The 24,055-nt window shown below is 37.9% G+C and overlaps 1 pseudogene; it reads left to right on the forward strand.

The window, feature by feature from the left end:
- Nucleotides 1-6,973: 6,973 nt before the first annotated feature.
- On the forward strand, nt 6,974-17,160 carry LOC119055199 (serine/threonine-protein kinase MARK2-like; annotated as a pseudogene).
- Nucleotides 17,161-24,055: the final 6,895 nt, after the last annotated feature.

Genomic DNA, 24,055 nt, shown 5'->3' on the forward strand with positions numbered 1-24,055 from the left:
CCAGTGAGGGCAAGTGTGGGTCCTGTTTGCCTTTGCTGGTCTTACAGGGCCATGTTCCTTAAGCGGGAAAAGCCTCCAGGCACGCACGCTCTGTGCAAGCTCCCTTCTGCTCAGTCTGGACTGCAGGGCTGCCTCAGGTTTCCCTCCGCTGGCGGCCCTCCCTTCGCAGGGAAGGCAAGCCGCTTCCAATCTTCAATTCTGCCTTTGGGTTTCCTCCCTGTCCCCTGCCTTCCCAGCGTTTTGGCCTGACCCCTCTGTTACACGAAAGCATTGAAGCCGTGTCGCCTCAGTGTCACAGGACAGCTACTTTAATGAATTTAACATTGCTTATCCCACAAGGCTCCCAGTGAAATTTCTTTCTCTGGTACTGCAATAAAAGAATATTTCCAGGTCCAGAGATTAAGAAATGTATTTGGTAACTAGTTCTAAATGACAAGTAAAGACGTGATAGAAAAAATCTACAGCATTAAATGTAATTTCAGGTATACCGTCAGAAATGTATTTCCTTTTCTCAAGACTCATTAAACTTTTGTATTAGAAAGAACTCATTAGACAAACTGAGTCCTGGAGGGTTGCTCAGCGCTTTAGGGGGACAGGGCTGTCTGGTCCTTCACCACTGAGGGGTGAAGGGAACGGGGCAGCTTTACTGGTAGGAAGTGACTCAGTGGAAAGAACACTTCCACTGAGATGTGTTACACATATGTGGTAACTTGGGAGAGGCTTAACTGTAGTCAGGAAATGGTCTTTAAATATAGAGAAAGAAACCAGTGAGAACTCAGAATGCTAGTGATTGGCGCTGGGGTGGCATTGCCATGGAGAATATATTTTTTACCGTAAGAATGGACTCATACATTCAAAGGATGAACTTTCTTATGCCCACTTAAATGGAAAAATCAAAATGTAATTAATATTCCCCCATGTTTCGATTCTGTAATTATGAGTCCAGGGAAACAAAGGATCTAGGTTGATTTTTTTTTTAAGGGTAATAGAGAAGGGTAAGAAGCAGAGTGTAATGTTAGAGAATTGCTTTTATAAACAGATCTTGTGAGTTAGCATTTTAGATACAAAATGTTAATGCCGATTAGCATTTTGTTTATGCAAATGAGTAATGGAGAAGAAAAAGCAGGTCTTTGGTTAAAGATGGTATTTGTTGAGGATAAAACGAAAGAATGTTAAGAACCATGTAGACATTTTCTGATAAAATTTCAGAAACATCTAAGATGTTTTATTTTTAATATACCTGCCTAGGATTGCTTTGATAACAATATATTAATTCCACTTAAGAAAACTTACTTTTCTTTATTAGCCTCTTTAAATTTAAGTGTCAGCAGCTATTCTGACTTTCATTTAACTAATAAGCACTTCTCTATACCTTGTTAAGAAATCAGAACTGAAGATCTTTTTAAGCCTTCATAGGACTAAGTGGCATCCAGGTAGGAAAAGGGGGAAGACGAAAGCCGGCTCTGATTAGTTTCATGCCACATCACACCATGATTTTGTAGTTCATTCTCAGACAAACTAGTTCCAGTTTTAGTGGCATTAGCTCACGTATAAACTGATTACTGTTTTAAATACCACCCACAGAATAAAAGATAAATGCTGTTGTCTGTCCCCATGAAATGTTAATGGCCCCATGTAGGTTTTAGAGTCCTAGGAGTCAAAAAGAGGTAGCAGGGACCTGCTAAATTCTTGATGTCTGTCAGTGGGTATAGTTACAATGGGAAGACAGAAAAGAAACAATAATAGCGGCTACTACTCACTCATTGGCTTGGAAAGCATTCCTCCTTTCATATGACAGCTTATCTAGGACTAGGTAGCATCATTTTCAGTTTATAAATGAAAACACTGAGCTTCATATATCTAAACAGTAATAATCTAAAACTGAAACCCAGATCTGTCTGGCCCCAAACTCATGTTTTCAGTCTTAATATAACTAAAATGTACTATCTATATAGTCCACGTTACAATACAGTGTTTAATTGGCCACTGGAAGCCATCTAGTATTTCTACGTCTGTGTTCATCAGGAAGAATTTTTCACTGCCTTACGATTTATGAAGTTCAGTAGGAAGACATTGCATTATGTATTTTCTGTCCTTTGGAATGCAGTTTGCGGGTTTCATTCAGAGTGGATATCCCAGGTCAGTTTTTGGACCTCTGCGAAACATTCTACTAACATCCTATATGCATTCACCTGTGATGGTATTTTTGTGTTTAACCCTGTTTTGTGATTGTCTTTTGTCAAACACATGCAGTGTTCGAAATGTGTTTTCATATATACCTCTTGCCAAGCCTTGATTGAAAATCTTATTAGTATAATAATCATATGTAGGAGGGTAAGGGTAATGCCCATAAGCCTAGGATGTTGGCAAGTTGAGTAAAACTCTTAGTAGAGTACCTGGGACACAGAAAGTATTCAGTGACTATTAGTTATCATTTCACAACTTCCTGATAGTTGGTTTTTCTATTAAACTTTACCAATGATGAGAAAAAAACAAAAACAGGGAAATCAGGCAGGTTTTCATCAGGTTTAGATAGAACTGCCAATGTTTGTTTCCTAGCTATGTGGACTTTAGTTGTGATAAGCACTGATATTCTCATCTCTGAAAAGAGAATGGCAATGATGTTTTGGACAGTCGCTTTTAAATGTAATGATTAATTTTATAATGCAGCTCAAGTGCCCATCAGATAGGAGGCACCCATTGGAGGCAAGCTGTTTTGATTATCAGTGGAGCTAGAGGTCTCAGGCTAGCAGCCATCATCTTGTCACTGGTGGCTAATTGCTAAAGTATGGGAACAAGTTTGACCCATACAGACAATGATCAGATCTCATCTCAGACTTCGATCCTAACTCTTTCTCTAATCTGCCATATTGATGAGCTTCTTCATCAGAGTATCCTGTTATCCCTTAACTGGATGAATAAAGCAGAATTCGCTATGTTCACCCTTGCCACTTTTATGCCATCATCACCACTGGTAGCATCATTGTTGCCTCAGATCAGCTAGGGAACTGCCGTCTTGCACCAATTAAATAGGCTGCCTGCAGCCTAGATTGTGACTTCAGTGCTCACGATGGACTGTGCTGGTAGAGAGTATTGCACAGTTCCTTTGCTTCCTTTGCTTCCTGATGCATGGGATAGGTGAATACAAAATATGTGAAAACATCCATTTGACTTTTGTGGAATCACCAAGATTGTGTGGAATCAAACCTGGTTGTTGTTGAGAATTGCAACTTGTGAAATTTTAGTACTTTTGGGGGCACGCTCATTAAATAGCCCCTTGAAGTTCAGTGAGAGTATTTAGTTTGTTTTGTGATTCTTGCACAACTGATTTTTATTGCTTAAGTAAACCTTGCTGTATTTATATAACAAATGATGTATTTAAACATTTTTTTCCATTTTAAAATTTATGAAAAACAGAAAGCACTGTGATGTCTGTGTTAGCATTTCCAAATCACATATTATTCTATAGTAAATAGGAAAATAAGGTTTTAAATTATTTTAAACATTCAAGCTAATTTAATGCCTTAAAAACAATACTAGTCAGTTTGTGGGAAATTGGGGGAACAATAATACAAAAAAATATGTTTCTATGGAAAATCATAATTCACAATTCTATTTTTTCTGACATTCTACTAATTTAATATTGATTTCTAAGGACATGACCACATTTTCTAATTGTCATTGGAATAATCTGATTTTGTGGTGCCAAATTATGCATTCTACAAGACTGTTGATGAAATTATAAGAGCTTGTTGAATATTAGAGATTCTGGTCTTTTGGCATGGAAATTAAAAAGAAGTATTTAACCACTAACTTTTTATGCCTAGTATTATCTAATTTCCACATTGGAAATTGGCAAGAAAACATTCTTTCCCAAATATATATTTACAAAAAAATCTGTCTAGATGCCTTCGAAATGAAATTTGTACATAATGTTACTCAGGGGAGAGAAAATTCTTAGGTTAAAAATAATGGCAATGGTTTTATACTTCTGATTACATAAAAGATACTTCAAAAAAATAAATATCCAAATAAATCAGATAACTATTTCTCCTCTCTTCTCATTTCATAATTTCCAAATAGTCTAATATTTGTCTGCACTGTATTTTCTATTTCCTGACTTTCTTTTATCTCTCCTTTTCTTTTTGCTTATATAAAGCCAAAATATAAACTAAAGCTTTATTTTGTTTACTGTATATACTTAATAATTACAATTTGCTATCTTAAAAAAGCCCAGCTTTGTTGAAGCATAATAAAATATATCAATTTTTAAGTGTATATTTGGATGGATTTTAAGAAATGTATGCACCCATGAAATAACCATCCCAGTTAAGATACAGACTATTTCCATGACCCCCCACAAGTTTTCTTCAGAAAAATCATCTCCCTTTGCTCAGATAATTGATTCTTCTTCCAGCTCCAGAGAATTCCTGATCTGATTTCTGTCCCTATAGATGAAAATTTTTTTTTTCTGGAGTCCCATATAAATGGAGTTATATATTATTTCATCTTTTGTTTCCAGCTTCTTTCATTTAGAATAATGGTTCTGAGATTCATCCATGCTGTTGTGTTTACCAAGGATTTATTACTTTTCTGTTGCTGAATAGAGTACTTTCGTGTGGATCTAGTTCAACTTGATTGTTCATTTACCTGTTAATGCAAAGTTGGGTTGTTTTCGATGTGGAACCATTCTGAAACGCTTCTATGAACACTGATTTACAAGTCTGTGTGGATATATGCTTTAATTTCTCCTGGGCATTAGGAGTAGAGTTACTAGATTGTGCTGTAATTGTATTCTTACCTTACAAGTCCTTTGCTATATTAAAATATTTCACATCTGTGGCTTGCATTTACATTTTCTTATAGTTCTTTAAAAAAATTTAATATTTTGAAGAAATACCATTTTATCTATTTTTCTATTATAGTTTGTATATTCTGTGCTTGACTGAAGAAATCTTTATCCTCAAATCACAAAGATGTTTTCTTTGTTTCCTGCTAGAATAACACTGCAGTGGTGGAAAACTGCTGTCTCTGCACTGTAGCCATGACCTACACATGGCTACTGAGCATTTTCAATGTGTCTAGTGCATCTAGGGAACTAAATTTTTAATTTAAATTTAAATAGCCATATGTGTCTCCTAGTGACTATATTGGACAACGTAGGTCTAGAAGTATTTATATTTCTAGCTTTTGTGCTCAGGCAGGTCTGTGATCAATTTTTTAAACTTCAGTTTTCAATTTCAGTTTACATTCAAAATTTTGTATTAGTTTCAGGTATACAGCATAGTGGCTACACAATCATATACTTTACAAAGTGTTTCCCTGTTTATTTCCAGTGACAAATTTTGAGTTAAGTTTTGTGTAAAGTGGGCGTAAGGGTTAAGATAAATTTTCTCCTCAAAGCACTGTTGAAAATATAATTTCCCCCATTGAATCACTTCTGTCAAAAAATAATTCATCATAAATATATGGTAAGCTTTTTTTGTTGTTTTATTTGATTTTTTTTTTTTTGGTTTCCACTTTATTTTTTTTTTTAATTTTATTGATTATGCCATTACATTTGTTCTATTCCCCCCTCCACCCTGCATGCCCCTCCCCCACCATTCCCCCCTTTAGTTCATGAACACGTGTCTCAAGTTCTTTAGATTCTGTATTTCCCCTACTATTCTTACCCTCCCCTTATCTATTTTCTATCTACTGTCTATGCTACTTATTTTCTGTACCTTCTCCCCCTTCTCCTTCTCCCACTCCCCTGTTGCTAATCCTCCACATGATCTTCATTTCTATGATTCACTCCTGATCCATTTGTCCTCTGAATTTGCTTTTGTTTTAGGTGTGGTTGTTAATAACTGTGAGTTTGCTCACAGTGAGTTCAACTTTTTTATCTTTTTTTTCTTAGGTAAATCCCTTTAACATTTCATATAATAAGGGCTTGGTGATGATGAACTCCTTGAATTTGGTCTTATCTGAGAAGCACTTTATCTGTACTTCCATTCTAAATGAAAATTTTGCTGGATAGAGCAATCTTGGATGTAGGTCTTTGGTTTTCATGACTTGGAATACCTCTTTCCAGCCCCTTCTTGCCTGTAAGGTCTCTTTTGAGAAATCAGCTGACAGCCTGATGGGAACTCCTTTGTAGGTGACTGTCCCCTTATCTCTTGCTGCTTCTAGGATTCTCTCCTTCATTTTAATCTTGGCTAATGTAATAATGATGTGCCTTGGTGTGTTTCTTCTTGGGTCCAACTTGTTTGGGACTCTCTGAGCTTCCTGGATTTCCTGGAAGTCTATTTCCTTTGCCAGATTGGGGAAATTCTCCTTTATTATCTGTTCAAATAAGATTTCCACTGATGGCTGTTCCTTTCCCCCTTCTGGTACCCCTATAATTCGAATGTTGGAACGTTTAAAGATGTCCTGGAGGTTCCTAAGCCTCTCCTCATTTTTTTGAATTCTTGTTTCTTCATTCTTTTCTGTTTGGCCAATATTTGCTTTCTTCTGGTCCACTCCATTGATTTGAGTCCCAGACTCCTTTCCATTACTATTGGTACCCTTTGCATTACCATTCATTTCAATTAGTTTAGCTTTCATATGTTTCTCTAATTTGTGACTAAAATCAACCAGTTCTGTGAGCATCCTGATCACCAATGTTTTGAACTGTGCATCTGAAAGTTTAGCTATTTCCTCATCACTTAGATTTATTGGCTCAGGGGCTCTGAGTTTTTCTTGAGCCATTTTTGGTCTATTTGCGCCGGTAAGTAAGGGGGGCAAAGCCTTAGTTGTTCACCAGGTCGCTGGTTTGTGACGCTGTGTGTGGGGGCGGGGTCAGAGAGGGAGCAATGGTGGTCCTCTCCGTTAGCCCAGTCCGTACCATTTCACCACTGCCCCAGCCTGTTCATCCAAGCAGAATTGTGGGAGCCTGCTGCCCCGCGCCCTGCGGTCTCAATACTGGCCTCTTCACTGGTTTATCTGCACGCAAATGCGTGACCTACCGCAGACACAGCCAGCCGCTCCTCTTCCCTGTGTGCGCCTCTTCCCTGTGTGCGCCAGTAGTGAGCCCGCGATCCGATCCGCGCCGTCAGCTGCTTGCGCGCCACCAGGTCAGGGATCTTTTTGGTCAACCGGTTTCGCTGCTGGCTTACCCGTTTAGCCGAGCATTTCGTCCTTTATTTATTTATTTTTTCGGACTCCGTATTGTCGATTTTCTGTGTGGTCTGGTTGTAATTATCGTTGTTAAAAATAGTTGTTCTTAGATTTGGTTGTGCACGGAAGTGAGGTGGGTCCACCTACACCTCCATCTTGGCGGAAGTCCAATATATGGTAAGTTTTTGTTCTATTGATATATATATGTATATATATATGTATATATATATATACATATATATTCTAATGCCAATATTATACCTTCTTGATTCCTTTAACTTTAGAGTGAGACTTGAAATCAGGTAGTCTGAATCTTCCAATTTTTTTTCCAAAATTGTTTTGGCTATTTTAATTCCTTTGCATTTCTATAAAATTTTAGAAACAACTTATCAATTTCTATGAAAAAAAAGCCTGCTGGAATTTTGATTGGTATTGTAATGAACTTATTGGGCTGCTTTGGGGAAAATTGACATTTATAATATTTAATCTTTTCATTCCTCAGCATGGCATATTTTTCTCTATTTATCTCTTTTGTTTTTCCCAGAAATGTTTTGTAGTTTCCATAGGTTTTGTACACATTATTTTGTGAAATTTATTCTTTTTTTTTTTTGAGGAATGTCCAGCATTTAACTTTATTTTTTTAATCTTTTTAAATTTATTTTATTTTTTAAATTTTTTTAAATTAATTTATTTTTTTAAATTGATTATGCTGTTACAGTTGTTCTATTCCCCCCTTCATTCCCCTCCACCCTAGCCCCCATCCCCACCATTACCCCCCTTTAGTTTATGTCCATGTGTCTCAAGTCCTTTAGGTTCTATATTTCCCATGCTATTCTTGCCCCCCCATCTATTTTCTATCTACTGTCTATGCTACTTATTTTCTATACCTTCTCCCCCCATCTCCTCCTCCCACTCCCCTGTTGCTAACCCTCCTTGAGATCTTCATTTCTATATTTCCACTCCTGATCTAGCTGTTCTTTTAGTTTGCTTTCGTTTTAGGTGTGGTTGTTAATAACTGTGAGCTTGTTGTTCTTTCACTGTTCATGTTTCTTTAACTTCTTTTTCTTAGATAAGTCCCTTTAACATTTCATATAATAAGGGCTTGGTGATGATGAACTCCTTGAATTTGACCTTATCTGAGAATCGCTTTATCTGTCCTTCCATTCTAAATGAAAGTTTTGCTGGATAGAGTAATCTTGGATGTAAGTCTTTGGATTTCATGACTTGGAATACCTCTTTCCAGTGCCTTCTTGCCTGTAAGGTCTCTTTTGAGAAATCTGCTGACAATCTGATGGGGACTCCTTTGTAGGTGACTGTCCCCTTAGCTCTTGCTGCTTCTAGGAAGCTCAGAGAGTCCCAAAGAAGTTGGACCCAAGAAGAAACACACCAAGGCACATCATCATTACATTAGCCAAGATTAAAATGAAGGAGAGAATCCTAGAAGCAGCTAAACCTGCCAGTTTATTTCTAAGCATTGTTTTAGCTGCATTCTCAAATTTTGACATTCTGTTTTAAACTAAGGTCAAAATATTTTCTAATTCCTCTTATGATTCATTTTTGATAGATGTATTATTTAAAACTATTATTTAATTTTTATACATTTGGATATTTTCCAGATTTCTTACTTGCTGACTTCTTGTGGGGGCGACTTTCCTTGAAAGTCCCCCCATGTGCCACGGATGAGAGTAAACATGACTGAGACTTGATGTGATCTGCTTGGGTAGGAGAGGTGGTCAGGTTCCCAGAGGAAAAAGGCCTTGAGCCCCTTCCTCCAAGGGCTTTTGTTGGGTTGTAATACACAGGAATACAGGGAAGAAAGGATCAAACAGTAGATAACATTTCAAAGAAATCTGAGGGCTTAGTCTGAGTCAGTGTCTGTCAGGAACAGGGTTTTAGGGTTTCCTGCTTGAACCCTTGACAAATGAATGAAAGCACTCTTAGCAAAGCAGATTCTCAGGTTTATCAGGAAGTCTTTGTGATGCCAGATTTTTCCTCAGGACACTGCTCTAGCAAGGTAAGGAGCTGCACCCCTCCCCATCAGGTATTCAGGCTTAAGGAGATTAGAGCCAATAAGCAATTCTCCCAGAGGACATGGGGACTCGGGCTTTGTCAAAGCTGGGGGTGAGAGTCTATTGCACCCTCTTTGTTGCAGCCTCCCTGAGTCCTTCCATAATGGCCTCCCAAGTGGTTGTGTCTGGCCTAGGTTGCCCATCCTCTGAGAAGCCTTAGCTGTCAAGGACTTCTGACCATGCTTTGGGGACAGGAAAGAAACTGAGGCAGCATTTGCTACCAGAGAAAGGCCTTGTCTCCTGAGTCTCGAATTCCAGAGGCCACTGACTCATCCTTAGCCAAAGGGGGTAGAGTTACAATTCCTAGAACCAGGCAGAGTGGTCCACAACAACTTCTAATTTAACTTCCTTGTCAGAAAACAAACTCTATCAATTTTTTAAAAATTATTGAATTTATTGCAAGGACACAGATTAATAAAATTATATAGGTTTCAACTGTATAATTTGATAATACATCATCTGTATATTGTATTGTGTGTTCATCACCCTAAGCCTTCTTTCATCACCATTTGTCCCCTTCTCTGCCTCCTTTCCCTCAGGTAATCACCATACTGTTGTCTATGGTTTTTTTGTTGTTGTTGTTTTCTACCTTCTCTGCCTCCTTTCCCTCAGGTAATCACCATACTGTTGTCTATGGTTTTTTTGTTGTTGTTTTTGCCTAATCCCTTCACCTTTTTCACCCAGCCCCCAAAACCCTTTCCCTCTGACAGCTATCAGTCTGTTCTTATCTGTGAGATACAAAGAATCTTTTGTTTCTCTTTTGTTTGTCAGCATATTCTATTTATTAGAGTCCATATATAAGTGAAATTATATGGTACTTGTCTTTCTCTGACTGACTTGTTTCACTTAGCACAACGCTCTCCAAGTTCATCCGTGCTTTCACAAAAGGTAAGAGTTGTTTCTTCTTCTTCTTCTTCTTCTTCTTCTTCTTCCTCTTCCTCTTCCTCTTCCTCTTCCTCTCCCTCTCCTTCTCCTTTTACAGATGAGTAGTATTTTATTGTGTAAATGTACCACAGCATTTTGTCCATTTATCTACTGATAAATACCTGGGCTACTCCCCATTCTTGGCTATCGTAAATAATGCTGCAATAAACGTAGGGGTGTTTATATTCTTTACAATTAGTGTTTTGTGTTCCTTTAGACATGTTCCCAGAAGTGTGTGATCCTTGGGTCATAAGAGTTCCATTTTAATTTTTTTGAGGAAACTGAATTGAATGAGATTAATTTAAGGAGCAGCATATGGTCTATTCTGTAAATAATACAAATTTACACTTGAAAAGAATGTATTCTGCCATTAAATGAAGTGTTCTATAACTTAAGCCATATTGGTTTATTCACATATTTTTATCCTTCATAATTTTTTATCTATATATTTTTTCAATTTCTGAATTAGGAGAATAGAATTCCCTAACTGTAATTGTGGATTTGTCTTTCCTTTTAGTTCTGATAATTGTGTTTCATGTATTTTGAAACTCTTATAGGGTATACACACATTTAAGGATGTTGTCTTCTTTTGAAAATAATTTGCATGATAATGCAGTTATATCTCATTTTATTGTGCTTCAGTTTATTCTGCTTCATGGGTGTTGTGTTTTCTATAAACTGAAGGCAAGACCCTCCACCAGCAAAATTACTAGTATTCACTTTATTGTGATACTTATTTTATTGTAGTGGTCTGGAACCACACCTGCAATATCTCAGGAGTATGTCTGAACTTTTCCATCCTATGACTTTTGTCTTAGCTGCAATTTTATATCAAAAGTGTAAGGATTTCTTATAGGCATTGTTGAATATTGCTATTTATCCAGCCTGTTAATTTCTGTTTTTAATTGGAGTTTTTAGATCAGTGGTAAGAAAACTTTTTTTACGTAACAAGGTAGATCGTATGTATTTTGATCTTTGAAGGCCACACAGTCTGTCCCTGCATCCACTCCATTTTATCATTGTAGTGTGGAAGTGTACATATACAATGCATAAACCAATGTGGATGGTTGTGTTTTAATAAAGCTTCATTTACAAGACCAGGTAGCAGGCCACATTTGGCCCAAAGGCCATAGTTTGCAGACACCTTTGTTTGGTCCATTTAAATTTAAATAAGTATTAATCTGGTTGGGTGTATACCTACCATCTTTCTGTTTTCAGTATGCTCCATTTATTCTTTATTATTTTTTTTATTTTTGTTTTCTAAGGAATTTAGTATGTTTTACTATTCTATTTCCGTTATTGAGTTACTAGGTATATGTACGCATTTTATTTTTGTAGTTGTATCCCTGGCGTTTACAACTTGCACTTGTCTGAATTTCTCTTTTGTTAAACCACAGAAAAGCCTAGTTTCTATATCATGTTTACTTAATAAAGAATGTATTTGTTCTGTATATATGCTGCCTTTTCAAAAATATGAATGATATTCTTTAATTAATTGACTAAGAAAAAGGGCAAACAAAGTAATTTCATAGATATTTGATTTTAGAAATATTAGAAAGTAGGTGTTAGGAAAAAATACAACCAGCATCAAGGTACAGTTTGAAAGTATATTATTGAATATGTAGCAAACACAGTTGATCTCAAATAAAGACTTATACATAACAAAGCTGCACTGGAAAAGCAATGAAATATTACTTAAATGACTAACAGAATATATTAATAAGACCTAGTGAAATACAAGGCTGTTGTATTCCTAAATCAAAGAAACATAGAAAAATCTCAGAAATTCTACAAGGATCATGAAAACTTTCCCTATATGTATGAAAATGTAGAATCTGATCCCAAACTCAATGAAATGCCTTAGTGGTCATGTTTGTAAGATGACCACTGTGGAAAGATTCAGTTGACTCTTGGTGTCTGACTTTTTGAACAATGTGAAGGAAAGCTCTTAGAATTCTTCTGAAGTAATTGCTGGATTTCTTGTATAAGCAGGGACAGCCCTGCACCAAATTAGCCAGACTTAACAGCTGAATTTTCAAATGTCCTCCTTCCTTTGAATCGGCATGTTGTTCCACCCCAGCTTCTGGTTTAGCCTCCCCAAATCATAGTGTCGCCAAATTTTCATAGACTCTGTGCCTATCCCAGCAAAGCTCATGCCCTCCTGTTAAGAAGAGGTGGTTTTAAGATGAATGAAAACAAATATAGTGCCACATGCATTGCAGGCTATAAACCTACAAAATTCATTATCTCAACATGATGGTACATAATTAAAACATTTCAAAGAAAGGCAGAATTGTGAAGGGACACTGGAATATTTAGATATAGTCATCTTCTTTCACAGTTTCTCCAAGGCCCACTACTGAGACAACTGTAGAACAGCTGGTGATGGTGGTTTTCCTATAGCTATTTTGAGAAAAACAGAGGGGAAAAAAAGGAAGAGAAAGAGTAATTGTGAAGAAAAAGTGGAGAGAGCAATATCTGTATAAAAGTACTTTCAAAAGCAACTGAAGTACCATCCTATTTGGGGACTTTGGTAAAGAACACAGGAGTTGGCTGAACTTTGAAATGAGGACAGTGGGTGTCTTTTAAGTTGCTGTAAGCATCACAACACTGTATTGCAATCAGTGTGTGGCCAGAGTGGTGAAATGCACTTGGATGTGGCCGCGCCTGGAAAAAATGACTTTAGTCCATTGTGGAAGCCCACAGCTCCCTCAGTGTTTATGGCCACCCAACACATCATGTGTTGAAAACTCAGTCTTATGAGCTTTAGAATACAACTGCTTTATTTTAAATTCAAAATTAAATGTGTATGTCTATAGTTTCTGGAAAATAAATGAAAGGAGTAAGTTATAAAACACATATTTCTTTTTAAAAAGATTTATTTTATTTTTAGACAAAATAGAAGGGAGAGAGAAAGAGAGGGAGAGGAACATCAGTGTGTGGTTGCCTCTTGCATGCCCCCTACTGGGGACCTGGCCTGCAACCCAGGCACATGTGCCTTGCCTGGGAATCAAACTTGCAACCTTCTGGTTCTCAGACCAGTGCTCAATCCACTGAGTTACACCATCCAGGGCAAAAAGCCTTCTATTTCTTGATAACAGCCTGTCAAAGGATGGTTTGTTTGAGGAAAGTGTTATTGGTATCTTTAGAGAAGTCTCACTTTCTGAAGAAAGCTCACAACCCTGTGAACTACGTATCTCAAGTTTAATTTTAGGGAATAATGTTGAGGCACATAATTGTTGACTTTCCAAATATCAAGTGTTTAGCTAAAAATAGAAAATATAGTAGAACTTGCTTTTGATTCCCAATGTAATATATTTTATTTTCAACTCTGTTGCCTCACTCTGCCCACGTCAAATACCCTTAAAATATCCTGCTTAAATCTACGTGGACATTGGAGTCTAAGGTAATATCAATAAATTATTTAATAGCTTTTGAACAGCTGCAGCACATATTACAGACGCTAGATTTCAATAGTAAGAATTTAATACATTTCATTTTATAAGTTAGTATGCAAATTGAGTTCTTGAAATATCATGTTTCCTAATTTTGGAACTTATTATACAGTCCTTAATATTAGGACTAATGCATATTTGATTATTTTTTATTAATATATTTTTGACAGTGTAGCACATTTGTATAGACTTTGAAGGTATCTTCTCTGAGGATTACACATTTATTTTTTACATGGATTTTAAAGATATGAGAACCTTGCACATCTTCTGTAGCTCTGCATTCTAAGAAGTGGTCTAAATATTAATGATATTGAAAGAAGATCATATTTCGAACAGACTTTACTTCAGCTTCTGTGTTAACAGAACATGCATTTCCTGTTCTTCTAAAATGCACATAATTCCTCAAGTTTTTTTAAACAAAAAATCTTAAATAATATGAATAGAGCTTGAAGGCTTAGAATAAAAGATTAAAAGCTAATTATTTCTTTTCTAACATCTGTTGGACCTTTATACAAACCTATCAACTGAAACAAGATATCTTTGAGACAACTTGGAAATTTGAATACTGCCTGGTATATGATACTGTAAACTGTACTATTAGTTCTGTAGATACTGTTAACTAGATTTGATAATGGAATTGTGTCTATGATTCAAAAATATTCTTTAAAAGATACAGACTAAAGTGTTTATAGAAAAAATTAAAAAAGAATTATAACAATATTCCTAAGTGTTCATTTTAGATAATAGGTATGTAAGGAAAAGTCTGTTTTTAATTTTAAATAACATTTTATTGTACTTTTTCCATGATCATTTATCTCCCCTATATTCTCTTCCAACTCTGCCTGCCTAATCCCCACCCCAGAGCTGCCAGCCTGCTCCCTATGAGTCTGTCTCTATTACATTTGTTAGTTCAGTTTCTTCATTAGATTTTATGTATGAGTGAAATCATAGGATACTTGTTTTTTTCTGACTGGCCTGTTTCACTGAGCATAGTATTTTCCAGACCAATCCATGCTGTTGTAAAGGGTAAAATTTTCTTCTTTTTCACAGCCAAGAAATATTCCATTGTGTAAATGTACCACAAAGGTTTTATTCACTCATCTAATGATGGGCACTTAGATTGCTTCCGCCACTTGGCTATTATAAATAACATTGCTATGAACATAGGAGTTCATTAGTTCTGTTGAATTGGTGTTTCAAGATTCTTAGGGTATGTTCCCAGTAGTGGAGTTCCTGGGTCAAAAGGTAGATTCATTTTTTTATTTTTTGAGGACATTCCATACTGTTTTCCACAGTGGCTGCACCGATTTGCATTCCTACCAACACTCCACTAGGGTTCCCTTTTCTCTACAATCTTTCCAACACTTGTTTGTTGATTTATTGATGATAGCCATTCTAACAGGTGTGAGGAGATATCTCATTGTGGTTTTAATTTGCATTTCTCTTATGATTACATATGTCGAGCATCATCTATTCATATGTCCATTGTCCATCTGTGTTTCATTTTTGGATAAGACCTTTGCCCATTTTTTAATTGAATTGTTTGCTTTTTTGGTGCTGAGTTTTGTGAGTTCTTTATTAATGTTGGATATTAACCAGTTATGAGATACATTAGTGAATATGGTCTCCCAGTCAGTAGGTTGTCTTTTCATTTTGTTGATGGTCTCCTTGGCTGTGCAAAAATCTTTTAGTTTGATGTATTTCCACTTGTTTCTTTCTTTTGTTTCCCTTGCCTATGGAGATTTAGCAGAAAAAATATTGCTATGAAAAATGTGATTTTACTGCCTATGTATACTATTCTGTCTAATTTTGTGTGTTTAAAAATTTTCATAATAAAGATTTTATTTTTAAAAAAGATGTAAATGAAGGTGATGTAAAAAGTGTTCCAAAACCAAATAGGCAGATCAGGGGAAGCCTCACTAATAAAGTAAGGTTAGAGCAAAGTATTGAAGGAGAGAGCTATGTTGATCTCTGGAGATTTCTGGGGTTTTGCCCACTTTTGTAATGTGTTGCCTGCCTTTTTCTTATTGGCTTGGAGAGATTCTCTACATAATTTAGGTATGAATTCTTTTTTGGTTATGTTTCTACATGCATTATCTCTTCTTCCCACCCATCACTGTTGACTCTGTGACACTGCTACTGTTTTACCCATTGCTTATTCCTTTCCAGCTATTGAACTTCTTGTTTCTTGAATTTGACAGGCTCACTCCCACCTCAGGGCTCTGTACTAGCTCCTGCTTCTGCCTGGGATGTTTCCCCCCAGAGATCCACATAGATCTTTACTTGACTCTAAGCCCAGCAGCATGTCCAACACACTACCATGCTTCTCAGGCACCCATGTCTCCTGAGGAAGACACCCATAGCAGCAGCTATGGGTCTTTGAAGCACATTGCCAAGAGTAACACCACCAAGAAAACCCTGACTGGAACCCAGGTAAGTATGAATATCATTGACAAGACTCAATAGAACTTAGGTTCCAGAAATCATCTCATGAAGTAAGAATCATTAAGGCTTAGAGTCATCCCAACATAGCAAAATTACTTGAAGTGAAAGAGACCGAGGAAAGGTGTTTGAGTACCTTGTGACTCATGGCAATAGGAAAGAAGAAGAGGTGCTGGCCAAATTCCACCATATAGTCTGCTGTGCAGTACTGTCATAGGAAGTTTATTATTGATAGACACTCAAAGGCAGAAAACCTGCTCTTGGATGCTGACATGGATGTCAAGATTGCAGATTTTGTCTTCAGCAAGAAATTCACCTTTGGCAGGAAGTTGAACACCTTTTATAGCAGGTTTTTCATGCTTCCCCAGAACTCTTCCAAGGCCACAGGTAGGATATGCCCCTATTTTAGGTAGGTAGCTATGTGAACCTTGGTAGTCATCCTATACACATTGCTCAGAAGGTGCCTACTGTTTGATGGACAGAATTTCAAGAAGGTGCAGAAGTCAGTATGGGACATAAAATACCATATTCTATTTTACATGTCCATGGAGTAGAAAACATGCCAAAGAAGTTTCTCATCCTCAATTTCAGCAAGAGAGAAATTTTAGAGAAAATCATGAAAGATCCATGGATGAATGTGAGTCATGAAAATGGGGAACCAAAGCCTAACACAGAGCCACTCTTGACTACAAGCACCCCGAGGAGAGCTAGCTGGTGGGGTCCATGGGTTACACATAGGAAGGTATCCAGTACCTGCAGATGAGCCAGAAATACAAGGAGATGATGGCCACTATTCTACTCCTGGGCTATGAGAAATCTGAGCTGGGGACTACGCTGTCACCCTGAAGCCCTAGCCTTCAGCTGATCTGGCCAACACTACTCTCCCATCCTCTGCTCACCTCAGGCGGCAGAGTTTCAGTCAGCCTGTCATTCTCACCTGTACTTCCTACTTTAAGAATATTTTCTGTACTAGCACAAAAAAGGGGGTCTGTGGAATACCAGGAGTCAGGGGATGCCAAAAGAAGTGCCAGTTTGACTGCCAGCACCCTGTCCAGCCTGGAGGAGAAAACCACCTCCTCTTCTCAGGAACAGTACCCTCTCCACCAACAAAAAGTAAGAATTTTGTGCTTTAGGAGAGGGCTGGAGGGCCTTGGCTAGGCCTCCTGCCAGAATGGTAAAAGCAGCCTAACTGTGCTGGGTCTGAGGTATCTGAAATCTCTGCTCCCCCCAAAGTCACCCAGGCCCAGCCCACCTCTCCTAGAAATCTAGGTCAGCCGCTGTAGCCTTGGGAGGCTTCTAGGCTGTGGAATATCGCAGAGAGTAACTGTAAGGAGCTGCATTCCCCAGAATTCACTGAGCCCTCCTCATCCTCCCACAACATCAGCAGTGGTAATAGAACGCCCGACTGAACTAACTTCTACATGGATATGTCCAAAGGAAACTGTCAATGCCAGGCTGCTGGAACAAGTATACCAACAGCATGAGTTTCCCTTAGTGTGACTCAGCCTCTTCCTCTGCCAACTGCCAGGGCTGGCAGGGGCCACAGGGAGCTCCTTCAACAAGTTCAACTTCAAGGTTGAATGCAAAAATCTGTGTTTTAGGTTTGCTAGAAGAACTCTGGATAAACCTGAAAACAAAGATGGAGTAAAGACACTCCAACCTCACATGGTAGGCAGTGGAGACAGTGATGAGAGAGTGGGGAAGAGAGAGAGGAAGAGGAGAGAGAGGGAGAGGGAGAGATGGAGGAGGAGGAGGAGAATGAGAAGAAGAAGAAGAAGAAGGAGGAGGAGGAGGAGGAGGAGGAGGAGGAGGAGGAGGAGGAGGAGGAGGAGGAGGAGGAAGAAGAAGAAGAAGAAGAAGAAGAAGAAGAAGAAGAAGAAGAAGAAGAAGAAGAAGAAGAAGAAGAAGAAGAAGACGACAATGACAGGAGAGGACAGAAAAAATTTCTAGAGGTAGCTATACTTACATACTCACTGCACTTTACATGGAATATAAAGATCATAAGCTCATGGAGCCCAAGGTGATCATGTGGGAGACTGACCAGCAGCCAGAAGCAGACAACCACAGTACAAGCTGAACCAGGAATACATTCACTGTGCATGTACTGAGAGCAGGGCTAACAGAACCTCATACAGTGGAAGACATTGGTGAGCAAACTCCCAGCAATGTCTCTTAAGCTGGTTTAATGTAAGTGGGTATTGGCAGGCATCTCCATGTCCTTCAAAAGCATTGCCTCCAAACAAAATAACAGAGAACTTAAGCTTTGTAAGGCTGCCAGGAGCCACCTGGCCTGAGAGATGAGTGTGTGGCTGGTCCTAGGTCCCCTCTGGCCACTAGGCCCCTACCTGGGTGAAATCACAGAGACTAAACCATATATTTCCCTGAGGGTATTTCCTCTACTTCCCTTCTTCCTCTTTTCTTCTGTGTTTCTCCAGCAGAGAAAATGGTTCTTTATGACAAAAGGATTCATCTAGTCATTGTCAGAGGAAAGGCTCTCCTATATTCTCCAAAGAAGAGCACAGGGATAAGAAACATCTTGATAACATCACAGCATCTTGGCTTCATCATTCACCACTTGCCTGCACAGCTGCCTTCTTCACTGAAGAACCTTTGGCTTGAAGGTACGAGATGAGGGTTGTATCAGTCTCTGAAGACAAATTCTGAATTTACATTTTAGTTCAAATGTCCAACCACCACATGCAAGGATTTTGAATAGCCATCTGTGTGTCTAAAGATTTGCTCTGCTTATGACAAAATCATCCATTTTTCCCCCTGTTAAAAGCCCTTTTGGACCTTGTATTAGAAATCACAGAAACACTTTATTTCTATATCTAATTAGAGGAGCCAATAAACAGCAAGGAGTCAGGAGTATGAAATGTTCCATCTTCCATTTCATTCTAGAAAGCTTTTGTGCTCAGGTCAAGCCCTTTGTGTTCCTGAATGAATGTGTAACCCCATTTACCACTTTTAATAATAGATGTTTGAGGGTACAGTGTTATAGAGGAGGGGACTGTTCCTAAGAAATGTAGTGATACATAGCTACTTCAGCAGGATAAATTCTGTCTTTGTTTCTAGCTACATTCCCTTCTGCCTTGAAAGTTAAGGGCCCCCAAATGCAATGAGATGGCATGTGTGATAACTCCCTTCACTAGAAAAGAATTGGTCCAGCTTTCACAGCAGTAAGCTATTTCTTTCTCTTTTAAAAAGTGGAGCACAGAGCCACTTGGAAATGTGGAATCATTTCTGCATCTAAAGTCATCTAGGATGATAGCACTTTGTTCTCAGGATGCTTTGCTTTTTGAATGTGTTTCTAACATCAGCCTTCCTATCAGAGCCATGAGTTTTCTGTTGCTTATCTGCCAAGATTTCCCAGATGAGTTTTTGACCCTTGGTAAACTTTACCAAGGGAAACTCTTGCTGTTGGTAAAGTTTTTGACTTTTTGGGTAATGTCCCTGTTCTCATAAAATATACAAGCTTAACAAACTAATTTAAAAAATACATTTAATTAATACAAAAATTATCATTTTTAAGTGAAAGTATGACTTTTAATATTTCTAAGAATTTGGATATGAGTACAAAAGCTTTAAAGGAGGAAAGTTTTCTTTTTTTCCACATATTTCTTTTATTATCATTCAAGTACAGTTGTCTCCATTTTCTCCCTTAATCTCTGTCCCATGGCAACTCCTGAACTATATAACCTTCTCATAAATAACATCTTTTTGCACCATGATTCTTTCTATATTATGATATACTCACTAATATACATTTTTTTGTTGTTAAATGTTTCACTAACCAGCAATCGAAATGATGCTGCCTAAGTGGAAGCTTATTTTGCACTGAGAGGGCCAAGCCTTGGAGTCAGTGTTCTCAGCAGGGAGCTCGCTAAAGTACCTGTGGTGCAAAAGGGCCTGTGCTGGACAGAGAGACAGCACAGAGGCCGAAAGTCACAGTTGCAGTCGGCAGCATCAGGTCAACATGTAGCCATGATATTTAGAGATGCTCATTCTTATGTATGAAATTTAGTTGCAAAAATCTTCAGGCTTAATATCATAGATCATGTGGGTTCCCATTTTTATTATTCTTCTCAGTGGGGGAGTCTAAAGACATTCAAATGGGTTTTCTGCCCAAAGCATTTGTTGGAAAAGACATAATTTTGTCTTGGCTTTCCTAGTACTTAAGACTACATTGTATTACATGTATATGCTCCTTCTGCCTTAGGCTCAAAAGTTATCGTACTGTCACTAATGCATGATAGAATGAAATGAAAAAAACAACTAGGAATCATGAAGCTTGACCTCTGGTCTTAGTTTTCCAATTTTGTGACTATAGACAAATCAGTTATAGTGTAGGCCTGATATTGTGAAGGTTAAAATAAACAAAACTTTACATGAAGGGCTTAGTACTGTAACTAAGTAGTTGCTTAATAAATGCAGTCAGTCTTAATGTTGACTATACTTCAAATTATTCTTGCAGTCCTGTGTGGCCATTTCACTAAGTTCTGCCCAGTAGGATGCAGTCGGAAATGGTGTGGGCTATTCATAGGTTATGCTTATAAAGAAAGAAAACCTGGTCTCTCTTGTCTCTATCCTCTACTCTACTTCTTAGAGTGTGGACATGCTAGCATGTCCTCTGAGACATGCAGATAAGGACAATATGCTAGGGATGGTAGACCAACAGGTAACTTGGTGAAGCAGATTCTCCATACCAAACCTGGATCATTTGTGTCCAGACTGTTATCAGACAGAGAAATAAATTCCTAGCTTAGTTTGGAAATCTATTACATACTACAGATGGATATTCTACCTAATAAACATAAACTAACTACCAGAATATTTGGTTTGTCAACATACAAATAATAGTAATCATTCTTTTATGTGAATGATACTACTTCTTTACATGAAGTACAATAATAGATGTGCATATTTTAAATGTAAGTCTTTTAATTTAGTTTGCATGTGACACTAAATACATTTTCTGTGTCCACTGTTATAATCATAGTTTGTTATTCATATATTATTAAACCACACACACATCATATATTATACATATATACATCAAAATGTAAAATAGCTTATATATTTTTATTTCTCTATTTGATATAATACAATCAAATTTAAGATAAAGGGTGTAATAAATTTACATTGTTATAAATTATAAACATTACTTGAGATATTACTTTATTATAGGAAACTGTTTGACAACTTCATTAGAAGTAGAGATTTGTTTTAGCCAAGTTTATATTGTACCACTTCCAATGGTGTTATTCCTTTTTGACCACATAATATAGGCTTGACATCTTATCAGTTTCCCAGAATATAGTTCACAAATTCAGATATTCTTGATTTAAAATAAAATCAGATCCTTGAGAGAGTACACTGTGGTGCCATCACAAGAGAGAGGCAGAGAGAAATGAGAGAACAGAGATGAGAGGCAGAAATCAAATGAGAACAGTTGATCATGAGCCAGAGAATGCAGGTGGCCCTAAGAAGCTGAGAATGACCATGGATGAGAGCCAGCCAGGAAATGGGACCTCAGTCCAACAAATGTATGGAAGTAAATCCTGCCAACAACCCAATTGAACCTGAAAGGAAAATTTTGATTTTGGCCTGGTGAGATCCATCAGAATTCTAACCTAATTAACTGTGATATAAATGAGCTTTGTTATAGGGGTAATTTGTTATATCAGCAAAGGAAGACTGATACCAATACCCAGAACGTCTTGTGGTTCACCAGTCATAGTGGGCTTAAGGGGAGTTGAGGTCGGGTGATAAATTGGAATCTTGGCTCAAGACCATGTCACAGTGGGCCTATCAGAAGTGAAAACACAGGCTTCTGTTATTCATCCTATTTCCTAACTATATTACTGGATTAGAGATACTATCAAATTTCTAAAATGGCATGAAGACTCTTATGAAAGAAGAGTCAAATGGTAGAAACTGGAACACTAAACTAGTTCCCTACCAAAGCATAAGCTGTAGAAATAATGTATCTGTAGAAAATCATGGAGGTTAGTTTCACTATCAAAAAATGAAGCTTCAGGTGTGGTTATTCTTATTGCAGGTGCATTTGCCTCACCTGTTGCCCTTGGGCTTTGGAGAATAAGGTATATGAATGTAAGTTTAATCAAGCGGTGTCTACTGAAGATGTAATTTTTTTTTTACCAGAGCAAATCTATACGGTGTCTGGTACTTGACATGAAGCTATTGATCTGTAAAGTACATCACCCTCCCTCTTGTTTCAACAACTGGATCTGAAGTAGTTGGTTCTTACCCAGCAGAGTTAGCAGTGCTCCTTCAGGGTCAATAGGAATAGTACCTGTTAGCATGACTCCCAGACAGCAGCAGTGTTATCATCTGGTTTCCTAGTTCTAATTTCAGGAGAACACTTAAACTGGAGAGGCCAAGGGTGATGAATGAGCCCATAATAAGGACCTCCCTGACTGAAATATATTCCATGATTACATTTAATATTGTGCAGCGCCTGAATTGATGACATCTACATGGCTCATACGATGTGGTGTCTGGCACATCTCCAGATCAGTTTGTGTAAAAAAACTTTTCCAGGTTTGATATATGACATTAGGCTGGCAGGGTGGCATTTGAGCTTTGAGAAAGTTTGATAGGACTTCAATCATGTTTTTTACCTGTGATTATTTCCTATTTTAGGAGAATGTGGAAACTCATACCAAAATCTGTTAAAGGGTAATGTTGCTGATCTCTGCAATATTCTGACTGCAATAACTTCATTCTATATGGTAAGATAAGTAACTTAAAACTTACTTAGGTAAATAAGTGTTAGTTTATTTTCTTATGTCTATATCTACTCTCACAATCAGTCTGAAGTAACTATTAATATTTGCTAGTATGGTTTTATAGCTCAGCATGGATGCTCCTTCACAAAAGCTGACCAGGCTACCATCACTGCTAGGTGTTGAGGTTTCTAGCAGCACCCAATCCTGAGATCACTGCCCCTTCTTCTTCCTCATCCCTCCCACTTCTGCCCTGTCCTGTCAAAATGCAGTTGCATGTGGTGAAGAGCTGGCAGCCAACCGATACAATGGAGACTTTTTTGCTCTTTCACCCCACACCTGAAGATATATTTGTTGATTTTAGAGACAGAGGAGAGGTAGAGGTAGAGAGAGATAGAGAGAGAGATACATCGATGTGAGAGAGAAACATTGATTGGTTGCTTCCCATACATGACCTGACCAGGGATCCAACCCACAACCTTTTGGTGTATGAAACAATACTCTGAATAAGTGAGCACTCAGCCAGGGCTGGGCATGTTCTACCATTGACAGGGAAGCACTTTGTTGTCCTCGTGGGAATATATACTTGGATTTTGTATGCCCTTCCTGACCACCATACTTCTGAAAGTCTCTTCCTATCAGCCCATCCATGCAGGTCTTAGATTCAGAATGTGAGGTGATAGCTCCTTTGGAAGAAGTGATGCTCCTTTGGAAGAAGTGATCTGATAGCAGGTGCCACAGTGCATGGTCCAGATCCCCCTTCAAGACTAAGGCACTCATTTTGAAGTTGCTCAGAGTGGTGATGATAACCCTCAGCTGATTCTGCCTGCAGGAATTGCTCCAGAGCAGCCAAAGGAAACCTCCTCCCCAGAGACAGCTCCTCTCCATTGACTGATCAATTCTAGGGGTCCACACTTTTTGTCTAAATCCGGGACAACTCTAAATGTCTGGATCTCTCTAAGGGATTGACTGAGGCCGCTGTTATAATTTCATTACAGTCCAATTTCTCCCGCCACCTGATGTTACTTCCTTCAGTCTCTTATAGGTGTCATTCCTGTGAGTATTTCTCAATAAACATCATGCACAGAAATCTCTGCCTCAGAGGCTGTTTCCCCAGTAACCTGACCTAAGGCATCCGGTTTGTACAGTGTTTGGGGGAAGTAGTGTTGGAATCTCTAGCACCTAGTCCCAGGCACTTGGGATTTTAATATCTGTGTTTATTAATTTTATTCTGAAAGTGTATGCAAGGTGTTCTGGATTAAAGACAGATTTTCTGTTT

The sequence above is a fragment of the Artibeus jamaicensis genome, unplaced genomic scaffold (genome assembly GCF_021234435.1).
Source record: "Artibeus jamaicensis isolate MK-2021 breed Jamaican fruit bat unplaced genomic scaffold, CSHL_Jam_final contig_484, whole genome shotgun sequence".
Taxonomy (NCBI): domain Eukaryota; kingdom Metazoa; phylum Chordata; class Mammalia; order Chiroptera; family Phyllostomidae; genus Artibeus; species Artibeus jamaicensis.